At 37.7% G+C, this 12,382-nt stretch overlaps 1 pseudogene; it reads right to left on the bottom strand.

Moving 5' to 3' along the window:
• Positions 1–1,007: 1,007 nt before the first annotated feature.
• Positions 1,008–1,512, bottom strand: LOC141506316 (5-formyltetrahydrofolate cyclo-ligase pseudogene; annotated as a pseudogene).
• Positions 1,513–12,382: the final 10,870 nt, after the last annotated feature.

Below are 12,382 nucleotides of genomic sequence, written 5' to 3'. Positions count from 1 at the left end.
ATACAACATCAAACCATGGCATTAGAATTTAAGGTTGCTATAAAGATTATCAGATTGTCTTTTCTGGGTGGAGAGAGGAGAGGGAAGGAAAGGTGGGAGGAAAAAGAAAGTATAAAATTCAAAACCTTACCAAAAAATGAGGTGGAAACTACTATTATATATAATTGGAAAAACAATGGTAATAGGTAGCTTTCTTTATAATAAATCATTTAGAGATTAATCATGGAAAATTATTGGATAAGACTGCAAAACCAGTAAGCAATATCTGTTGCATACTTTTATGACTTTAGCCCACAAAAGCTATGAAGTTTATAACCCAAAATTTCAGATTGGATGAACAATGAAAAAGATTTATAAAGTCATGCTGAGCATCATTTGCCCTCTCTAAAGTCTGAACCAGAAACAAACATCAAGAAAGCAACTATATTTGCCAAACCTTCCTCTGTGTCTAGGGATTGAAGCAGAGTCATTGAAGGACAAATTACAATGCAGTACAATCCTTTTTCTAAATATATTTAAATTATTTTCATCATGCAAGTTGAACCATTGAATCTCATTCATAATTTATAAAGTAGATATAAAATTGTCATTTTTATCACAGGAAATTAGGAAGAAAAATTACCAAATGAAATGTTCACTTTTAACTAATATTTTATATTTCACATTGCTAAAGATTTTTCACTACTATTTCACAGTAAACTCTAAGCTTTTTTTTTTTTCATTTTTGTGGGGCAATGGGATTAAGTGACTTGCCCAAGGTCCCACAGCTAGTAAGTATCAAGTGTCTGAGGTCGTATTTGAACTCAGATCCTCCTGATTCCAAAAATCACTGTTCTATCTACTGAATTACCTAGCTGCCCCTTAAATCCTTCCTAATTACACCAACACCACAGTCAATCCAGTTCTTAGTAATGTAAGGACAGAGTTGCAAATGATTTTTGAATAAAGAAAAAAGAAATGTATTTTATTTTACTCTAGAACAATATCCAGATCATTCCACAGGATTGTCATTGGGAGCTACAAAGTTTGTCTTCTAAAAGAACTTCATCTATTCACATATCATTTTCTCTGACTGGCAGCAAACTACAGATCTGCTCTTTGAAAGCCAAAGCAATCACATAAGGTTTTCTTTCTTGGTGCTTCAAGCACTGCTTCTGGTAGGTGTCATAGTATCCTTTCCCCCTTCCAAAGCAGTTGCTTGTTTGTCAAATCCAAGACCTGGCATGAAAATGAGATCCTTATTCCACCCCACCTCAACCCCCACCCCTGTTGACAAAGTCAAATACTCACTGAACTGATGAATCTTCCAGAAAGTTTTGGGAAGTGAAAAAATTTCTTCCACTAAAAATAACAACCATATCCATATAGTCACTCTTGAATTTGTATAGCAGGATAAAACATCCTTGATAATTCCTTCTGTCTCAATTTCATCCTGCATGCTCAGAAAGATTGAAATTCTGTCTCTTGAAATTTACTACAAACAATCACCTTCTCTGTCAGCAAATGGGATTGTCAGAGCCTTTCAGGCAATCACTACTTCATCTCTGCCCACAAATTATGCTGCCATGTTGGAGTACAAACCAGGCCCTAATAAGTGTTTAATAAATATTTGCATGTTGATTAATTGACTTCACCATTTAGGACTTCATTTTCTTCATCTTTTTTAAATGGGAGGGTTGGGCCTGATAACTCCTAAAATCCCTTCCAGTTCTAAATCTATGATCCTGTGATGTGCTAGATGCTATGGTGAATTCCCATATGAAGAAATAGAAAGAATCTCTGCCCTCAAGAATGTTGTCCAACTAATCATAAGACCCATGGAAAAAAATAACAGTAATTCCATCTGACATATTTATTCTCTAATATGAAAGCCATAGTACTAAGGTCATTGAGTAGAATTTGAACGAATTGGAAGCAGAAGCTGTGTATTCAGCTCAATGGATAAAGCATTGGATCTGAAATCAGGAGGATTTCGTTGAAATTTGACCTCAGACATTTATTAGCTGTGTGATCCAGAGAAAAATACTTAACCCTGTTTGCCTCACTTTCCTCAACTGTAAAATGGAGACAGTGACATCACCAACTTCAGAGTAGTTGTAAGGAATAAATGAGCTATTTGTAAAGCACTTAGCACAGTCATTGATATCATCATGTTATTGGTTGGTTCTTGTCCTTTGTTATTGACGAAGTTCAAAATGACATCACCATATTAGAGATGAGTTACAGTATATCCCACTGTGGTTGATCAGACCAACACAAGTTCGCAATGCTCTTCCACAGATGGGGCACAAATAGGCCACGTGAACCTCTGTGTTTACTCTAAACTTAGGTATGTCATATTTCCTTTGAGTTGCTTCAATTCTCCTTCCTCATAGAGTGCAGCACCCTCACTGATGAGGGTGATCCTGTGCCAAGTTGTACAATCAATTCCAAAGTTCTTAAAAGTGACCTTGAAGGGCAGCTAGATGGTGCAGTGGATAGAGCATTGGCCCTGGAGTCAGGAGGGCCTGAGTTCAAATCTGACCTCAGACACTTAATAATTGCCTAGCTATGTGAGCTTGTGCAAGTCATTTAATCCTGCTGCCTTAAATTAAAAAAAAAATTTTGAAGAGAGACCTTGAGAGTATCCCTGTTTTGTTTCTTCTGACACCATGGTGAGCACTTTCCCTGTGTGGATTCTCCATAAAACAGTCTTTTTGGGAAACTCTAACTTTGTTTTCAGGCCATGGTAGCTGCACTCTCTGTGGTAATGTTGGAATACTAGGCAGTTTAGCTCAAGAAAGGACCTCAGTGTCTGCTATCTTCTCCTGTGATCTCCATAATCTTCCTAAGAATTTAAATGGAAGTTTAAATTTAAATTTAAATTTCCTGACATGACACTGGTAGACTGTCCAGGTTTCACAGACATATAGCCATTAGGTCAGCACAATGGCTTTGTAGACCTTCAGTTTGATAGTCAATCTAATACCCCTTCCCTCCTACACTTTCTTTTTGGAGCCTCCCAAATACTGAGCCAGCTCTGGCAATGTGTGTGTGTCAACCTTGTTGTCAATGTGAACCTCCCTGGAAAGGACACTGCCAAGGTAAGTGAACTTGTCCATAGTATTCAAAACTTCTCCATTTGCTGTAACTGATGATTCTACAAATGGATATTGTGGTGCTGGCTGATGGAGCACCTGTGTTTTCTTGATGCTGTTAAGCCAAAATTAGCACATGTGGCACAGAATCGATCCATACTTTGTTACATCTCAGTTTTACAGGCTGCATTGAGTGCACAGTTATCTGCAAACAAAAGATCATGCACCAACACTCATTCTACTTTGGTCTTGGCTTGTAGCCTTTTGTAGTTGGAGAATTTACCATCAGTATGGTAGCTGAACTTGATGATGTGTTCATCCTCAGTGAAGGCTTTTGATAACATAGCTGAAAACATCATGCTAAAAAGCAGGGGAGCAAGGAAGGACACAGCCTTGTTTTCCTGGTGACCAGGAAATCTCAAGAGTATCATCCACTATCTAGAATCCAGGCAAGCATGCCATCATGGAACTGACATATAATACTGATGAATTCTCCAGGCAACCAAACCTTGACATAATTTCCCATAAACCCTCACAATTGACAGTTATCAAAGGCCTTGGTCAAATCTACAAACATTGTGTACAGACCTCTGTTCTGTTCCTGGCATTTCTCCCAGAGTTGTTGGGCAGCAAACATCATATCAACTGTTTCTTGACTCTTTCTAAAGCCACATTGCCTCTCAGGGAGGTGACCATCTTCCAGATGGAGGATCAGCCTTTTGAGAAGAGCTCTGGCAAGAATCTTACAAGTAATGACTAAAAGACAAATACACTGTGATTTTCACAGGACAATCTATTCCCTTTATAGAGATGGATGATGGAGGCATTCTTGAATTTTAGGGGGATAACAAACTCATGCTATATAACCTGGAAAATATCAGTCAGCTTTTATATGAGCATTGGACACCGCCACCTTGTAGATCTCAGCTGAAATAGAATCAGCAGCAGATGCTTTGCCACATGAAAGGAGCCTAATGGCATTCAAAACCTCTTCTTTGAAGGAACTTCAGCTAGGGTTAGATTGACTTCAATTTGAAGTCATTGTCAATTGTCAATTTGAATGTCATTGTCAATGGCTTCTGCATTAATTGATGAGTCTGATAAGACCACTATGGAAGTGTTCAGTCCATCTCTCTAGGATCTTGTTCCTATCACTAATCAATGTGACCCTATCAGCACTGAGTATTGCTGATGCATCATATAGTTTTGGCCCATAAATTGCTTTCAGGGCATCATAGAAAACACTTTGGATACTATCTGTATAAAAGTGGATTTCATCTGACTTCTTAATGAGTCAAGAATCCTGAATCTCTCTAAGCTTCACTTGGACTTGACTTTTGGTGGAATTAAATGCTGCCTTCTTAGAAATGAATGAGCTATCCTGCTGTTAAAGCTTGTGGAGTTCTCCTTTTTTCATTTAGCAGCTTCTATATTTCCCCATCATTTTCTTCAAATCAGTCTTGATGTTTGTAAGTGTTCTGACCCAGATGAGGAAATACAGTTCTGTGACACCAGATCTTTGAGAGCTGCTCTTTTTTCTGCTCCACTGTTGCCAGTTGGGTGTTGGCTCAACTTTCCCTCTGAGTTAACAACAAACTGTTCTCTCAAAGAAGCACTCTATTTTCTTGACTTTAATTCTTCTAGTAGTCATTTTTCCTTGGGATTACTGATTTGGTTGAATGTGAATATTTAGCTTGGAGAGGATGAGTCTGTAAACAGTCCAGCATTCTGTACCGCACATGGCCCTTTTTCACTCTTACATTCTGTCTCCTCTCCTTACAATCATGTATTCTATTAGATACCAATGTTTGCTACAGGAAATGGAAGATAGTGTTTGTGAGGAGAAGCTCATGAGGTGTACAAGTCTTCAGTAGTAGGTGACCATTGTTGTTGCTGTTTCCAACTCTATTTCTCCCAAGGACTCCCTGCCATATCTGGTAATCTGAGCCCTATGCTAACATTAAAGTCACCCAGAATTATGTTTGTCCTCTTTTGGTACATTGATGATTAGGGTCTCCAGGTCTTCACAAACTTTTTCTTTGGCTTCATCAGTGTTCTTCATGGGAGCAACATAGGCACTGATAGTAGTGTGGCATTTTCCTACAAGTGGCAATCTCATTGTCATGAGCCTGTTGTTCACTCCTTTTGGTAGGCATTCCGGCTTGTTGACTACATTAGTTTTGATTGTAAAATCTATCCCAGCTTCACAGGACTCCCCTTTACTGTGGCCACTGCAGAAAAACATGTATCCAGTTCCCACTTTAGGAATTTGTCCTTCATTTGCTGGTCTTGTTTCACTTAGGGCTATTATTTGGATATGATATCTGCTGAGTTCTCTTGCATTAAGAGCTTTTTTAGGTCTATTGAATTTTGTGTTGTCTTTGAATGTGTGCACATTCCATGCACTGATGATGAGTGGAGACCGTAATCATCAATGTACCAAAAGAGGACAAACTTATAATTCTAGGTGACTTTCATGCTAGTATAGGGCTCAGATTTTTTGATCACAGGATGGAATCTCCACCTGCTGGGGTAATCAGGTTAGGGTTGGGTTAATAGACAGTTTTTAGGGTACATTTTCTAGCCTCTTCCTCACACCAGGAGATGAGTAGTGCTAATCTTAAAAAGGGCTGCTGAGACACCCCGGGGGCTGCCAAATCCCAAGACTGCTTCCAGTCTTCCTATGACCTGGGCTGCCTATGTACAGGATTGTGATTATTGTTCCCAGTGCATCCTCACCTACTGCTTCTGTCTTTGAGATAGGAATGGTAAAGTTGAATGGGTGTCTTTTGAATACTGTGTAAACTGGATTGAAGTGAGACAGAATTTCATGAAGTCCTCGGTCTCACTCTTTCTTTTATAGTTCTCATTTTCCGGGGCAAGAGAGTCATGACAACCAGTGATGGTTCAAGATGCTGACATCTTCGATGTCTAACCAACTTCTAAGCACTCCATAATATCTGCTTCAGCTGCCTTTATGACTATTAGAAGAAATTGTTCTCATCTACCTTATTACTACTAATACTATTAGGTCAATTAACTTCTCTGAATCTCAGGGTCCTATTCTAAAACTAGAATAATACTTCTACCTACTCACAAGTTTTTATATGGACAGTATGGAAAGCTCCATGTGAATGATATTTAATATTTTTATATTATTATATAAAGATAAAAAATGAAGGCCCCTCCCTCAGGAATTTTCAGTTCAAATGAGGATCTTCAACATGTAAATAGATGAATAAAATACCAAGTGCGTAAAGGTAAATAACCCCTTAGACTCCCAAAGAGAGATATAAACAAAATGTTCTAGAATTATTTAGTCAATAATGAGTAAACATTTATTAAATTCTGTGCCAAACCCTAGGTATACGAATAAAAAAGTTCCAGCCCTTAAGGGCTTAACAGTCTAATGGGGGAAACCCACAAAATGAATCTGAAAAGTTGAGTGGGGGAGTGAAAAAGTCAGAAATTTAAAAGTAATGCAGCCAAGTGGAAAATGAGATAGGTGTCTCCTGAGTGGAGAGTAGTGATGGGATGTGAGTACCAAGGTTGGCTGATATGATCTTGTAGAATGATGAATCTTCCCAAAGATCAGGTCCCCTGGAGCATGGTGGAAAATCAGAGAAGTTCCAATGGAGTTCAGCCAGGTGGGAAATGAGATTCCAATTTGAGCAGAAACACAAGCTGGGACAATCAGAAAAGCTAATAAATAACAACTGTGAAATGAGGGATAGAGACAAGTGAATCCAAGCTCATTGAAGGAATAGACTGCTAAACTCTTCCTTTAATCTTCTCTTGAACTGCTTGGTGATTCATAAATGTTCCTAAAATTAAATGTTCTTGAAGGTCAGAGGAAAGAAGGATTGCAGCTGGGAATTATAAGGTGGGAAAACTCATCAGCCTCCCAAATGAAGCCTGCATTCTAGCGCTAATTCTCACACTAACTCATTAGATTTTTGTAGTCTTCTTGGAGTAGAAAGTGGATAACTCACTTTCATGTAAAGTTAGATTTTTAGATCTCTTTAAGTTCCACCAGTTCAGGTCAGTTTAAAGAAGAAGGTAGAATTTAAACCAAACCTTTAAGGTTGGGTAGGATTTCTAGGGTCACAAGAGGGAAGTAAACATTTTAGAGGGGACTTTGAGGCAGAAAAAGTAAAGGCAGCTTTAAAGGGATGATGAATTAAACCAGTTTAACAGGTTCATTTAAGAAAATAGTGGGGAGGAAAGGCCAAAAGGGAAGACTGGGTTCAAATTATGGAAGATATTGAGTGCAATGCTAAAGTTTTTACCAATATGGCTATATTTGAAACTGAAATTTCATAGGGAATTATTTTTTAATCATATTTTTGAGTTTAATTTTTTTTAATGAGAATCATCTATACATACATTTAAGTACATAATCAGAGAGAATTTTGGTAGGGACCAACTAGCAAGTAATTCTGAATCAAAGAACTTCTATCATGTAATTGTCTGAAAGATATATAGAATGCAAACTTCCACTATGCTTATTGCATGTCAATTATGGAAAACATTTTATTGAATAGAGAACCTTCCAGGCATTTCCTCAAAAAAAGGGATTTTTCATCAATACCTCAATATCATGCAAGATTTTTTGTTATATAGCACCATGGGGGCGATGATCAACCTTAATGGACTTGCTCATTCCCTCAGAGTAATAATCAGGGACAATTTGGGGGTATCTGCAATGGAGATCTGTATCCAGAGAAGGAACTGTGGAGTTTAAACTAAGACCAAAGATTATTACTTTCAATTTTTTTTTAAAAAGTTGTCTTGGGCGGCTAGGTGGTGCAGTGAATAGAGCACTGGCCTTGGAGTCAGGAGTACCTGGGTTCAAATCCGACCTCAGACACTTAATAATGACCTAGCCATGTGGCCTTGGGGAAGCCACTTAACCCCATTGCCTTGAAAAAAAAAATCTAAAAAAAAAGTTGTCTTATGTAGTACATAATTTTGCTATCTCTAATATTTTACTTCTTCCTCAAGGATATGTTTTTTTCTCTCAACATGTTCAGTTTTGATCAATGCATAGCATGGAAGGAAACAATGTAAAGATTATCAAATTGCCTTTGGGGGGCGGGGTAGGAGTGGGGCAAAAATTGTAAAATTCAAAACCTTCCAAAAAATGATAGGTAGAAACTGCTATTGTTTATAATTGGAAATCAAATCAAATATATGAATATATATAGAAAATAAATTTTTAAATAAAATAACTGTAAAAAAGATTCTTTGTCATAATTGAAATAACCTTATTCAATGATATTCTGATCAAAACATCAGGAGAGGTATGGAACAAATGACTAACAAATGCCACTCCGATGAAGGAGAGCCTCAGTAGAGACCAAGCTGAAGAGTTATTCTTTGTGGATAGTGATATCCTCCATCTGGTCAGGTTTGCAGATGATACAATTCTGGGCATATTAAGCCCAGAAGAGTCTAGTTTGACTATCCATATAATTCATATGGGACAATAGCTTCATCCCAGAATTAGGAAGAAGAAGAAATTATTTTCAGGTAATTAAAAAGTTCCTTTAAATGACTCCAAATTTCCCTCAGAAGCAAAGGCCCATATTGTCAAAATACAGCTTCACTGATTTATTGTGGGCAGTTTTTTTAGCTCTTTATACTTAAAAACAAATTTCCTTATTTTATTATGAATTTGACAAATATCAGCAAAGACAAACATTTCTTTGTAGAAGATAAACAAAAAGCATATGACCATGTTAAACTGGAGATCTCTATTAGTACTTTAAGTAAATTCTAAATTTTAAATCATAGAAAGAATCCTTGATTGTCTTTGTCTCTTTTTTTTTTGGGGGGGGGGAAGTTTCATCTGTGTTCTTTTCTTAATTTTTTGTATTTCTTTTTTTTTATCCTAGCTACATTCAAAAGCAAGTTTCAACATTTACTTTCAAAACCTTCAGTTTAAATTCTCTCCCTTCTTCCCACCCCACTCCCACATTGAGAAAGCAAGTTACTCAGTGTAAGTTAAAAATGTGGACTCATGAAACACATTACTACAATAGTCATGTTGTAAAAGTAAACATAATCCGCCCACACCCAAGAAAGAGAAAACTCAAGAAAAATAAAGTGAGAAAAAAAATTGTGCTTTCAGTCTGTATTCAGACACCCTCAACTTTTTGTTTGGGATGGATAGCATTCTTTATCACCATCGGAGAAATTGTTTCAATATTTATTCCACAGTTGCTTTCACTAGCTGTATTTTCCTTCATCCTATTCCCCCCATCTCCATTAATTCTATTATCTCTCCTTTCACCCTGTCCCTCCTCGAGTGTGTTATATCTGACAACCCTCTCTTCTATCACTTACAACCCCTCTCCACTCCCCCTTTCCTCTTCTATTTTCCTCTGGTGTAAGATAGATTTCTATACCCAATTGAGTGTGTATGGTATTTCCTCTCTGAACTATTAAGAATGAATGCTCATTCACTCCCCCTTACCTTCCTACTTCCTCCACTCCACTGTAAAAGGTTTTTTTTTACCTTTTGTTTCACTGTGAAATAAGTTACCCTATTCTACCTCTCCTTTTCCTTTCTCCCAGTACATTCCTTTCTCACCCATTGACTCCATCTTTTTAATATCCTATACCTTCTAATTTAATTCCCTCCTGTGCCTTGCCCATATATGCTCCTTCTAACAGCTTTAATAAATAAGAAGGTTCATATGAGTTATCAGTATCCTCTTTCCGTGCAGGAATACAAGCAGTTCACCATCTTCAAGTCCCTCATAATTTACCCTTCCTATGCTTCACCTGAGTCCTGTACCTGAAGATCAAACTTTCTGTTCAGCTCTGATCATTTCACCAGGAAAGTTTGAAAGTCTCCTATTTAATTGAATGTCCATCTTTTCCCCTGAAAGAGTATGTTTAGTTTTGCTTGGTAGTTGATTCTTGGTTGTAATCTAAGCTCCTTTGTGTTAGGGATTGCTGTGTGTGGGAGCACTGTAAACTATCTTCACCTGGTGTCCTTGAGCACCAGAGCTTTGTTTTAATAAGTGCCTAGGGAGTGGGAGTGGACCAGGGACTGGGGAGGATATTTAAGACTTGTATTTTGGAATACTTGGAGATCTTGATGGAGACCTTGATGTACAAAGGGAGAACTTGTCTTCCTTGTCTCCCATCCCTTCAATGCTTGCCTAGGGAAGGTTAAGCGAGCTCAAGTTCGGAAAAGGGACTCAACACCTTTGCCTTCTGGAATATTAAATCCAAGCCCTCCAGGCCCTTAATGTAGACACTACTAAATCTTGTGTTATCCTTCAAAGGGAATTCTAAAAAATATTTTTTAAAAAGAGAGGAAACATCTCAAACCATTTGAATACTAACATTTTCTCTCTACATCTAATTTTATATAATTTTCCCTCTTGCTCTTCATATAGCTTTCCAGAGATTTAAATGGACTTCTAAAGTTTTTACCCTGCTAAATTAGAGCAAAACCAAAAATGTATGAGTGTGTGTGTGTGTGTGTGTGTGTGTGTGTGTGTGTGTGTAATTCTAGGCTATAACAGGACCATTGGGCATATCTAAACCTGCTGGAAACCTTTGCAGTGGATTTAGGTTAAGTCTGGTTTCTTTAGTTTTGTTGACATTTGCAACTTGGAAAATCATGCCTTTTTGCAATAAATCCTACTATGATTTTTAGTAAGACATGTACTATGAATTATTTAATATATAGCATATATTGATAACCTTTGACTTTTTTAAAAAATTAACTTTTCTAGATCATGAAAAAGGATAAAAACTTTACTTGTACAAATCTATTCATGGCAGCCCTGTTTGTGATAGCAAAGAACTGGAAATTGAGTGACTATCCATCAATTGGGGAATGGCTGGGGACAGCCAGGTGGAAGTGGAAGAGTGGAAAAGCATCATCCTTGGAGTCAGGAGGACCTGAGTTCAAATCCAGCCTCAGACACTAAATAATTCGCTGTGTGTCCTTGGGCAAGTCATTTAACCCCATTCCTTACAGAACAAAAAACCAAAAAAACAAGATTGGAGAATGACTGAACAAATTGTGGCATATGTATGTTATGGAACACTATTGTTCTATTAGAAACCAAGAGGCAGGGGAGGCTAGGTGGCTCAGTGGATAAAGCACCGGCCCTGGAGTCAGGAGTACCTTAGTTCAAATCCCATCTGAGACACTTGATAATTAGCTGTGCAGCCTTGGTCAAGCCACTTAACCCCATTTGCTTTGCAAAAACCTTAAAAAAAAAACAAGAGGCATAGGATTTCAGAGAAGCCTGGAAAGACTTGCATGAACTGATGCTGAGTGAGATGAGCAGAACCAGAAGAACATTGTACACCCTAACAGCAACATGGGGGTGAAGATCAACCTTGATGGACTTGCTCATTCCATCAATGCAATAATAAGGGACAATTTCAGAGTGCCTGTATGGAGAATACCACCTGTATCCAGAGAAAGAGCTGTGAAGTTTCAACAAAGACCAAAGTCTATTAGTTTCTATTTTTTTTAAAGTGTCTTATGTACAACATAAATTTGCTGTCTCTAATATTTTATTTTCCCCAGGATATGATTTCTCTCTCAACACAATTTCAATCAAGGTATAGCATGGAAACATATAAAGATTATCAGACTGCCTTCTATGGGGGAATGGGGGGAGGGAAGAGAGGGTGGGGGGGGAAATTGCAAAATTCAAAGCCTTACAAAAATGACAGGTAGAAACTACTATTGTATATAAGTGGAAAACTAATAAAATATTTTAAAAAACAAATAAAATAAAATTAACTCTTCTTAGAGACATTAAGAAGATAAGTGGTACCAAGGATTCTTAGAGCCCTGGGTCTGGAATCAGGGAGACCCCAGTTGAAATCTAGACTCAAATATTTGCTAGAAATATGACCCTGGGCAAGTCACTTAACTGCTGATTGCCTCAATTGCTTTTTTTGGTTTGTTTTTGTTTTTTTAGTTTTTGCAAGGCAATGGGGTTAAGTGGCTTGCTCAAGGCCACACAGCTAGGTAATTATTAATTAAGTGTTAGAGCCTGAATTTGAACTTGGGTACTCCTAACTCTAGGGCTGGTGCTCTATCCATTGTGTCACCTAACCGCCCCTTGTCTCATTTTCTTGAACAATCATGAAGATGTAGGTTCACATTCTACCTCTTAGTCTATTCATTGAGTCTCTGTTTTTCTGACAACTCCTGAAGTCTACAAAAGTCACAGGAGAATTCTGTACTGGTGAAGGGAATACAGACCTCTGGAGTAGTCTTTTTTTTCTCTCAAGGCAATAGGGTTAAGTGACTTGCCCAA

Source organism: Macrotis lagotis, chromosome 1 (assembly GCF_037893015.1).
Source record: "Macrotis lagotis isolate mMagLag1 chromosome 1, bilby.v1.9.chrom.fasta, whole genome shotgun sequence".
Classification (NCBI taxonomy): Eukaryota; Metazoa; Chordata; class Mammalia; order Peramelemorphia; family Peramelidae; genus Macrotis; species Macrotis lagotis.
The sequence above is the reverse complement of the archived record's forward strand: the minus strand, read 5'-3'. Positions and strand labels throughout refer to the sequence as shown.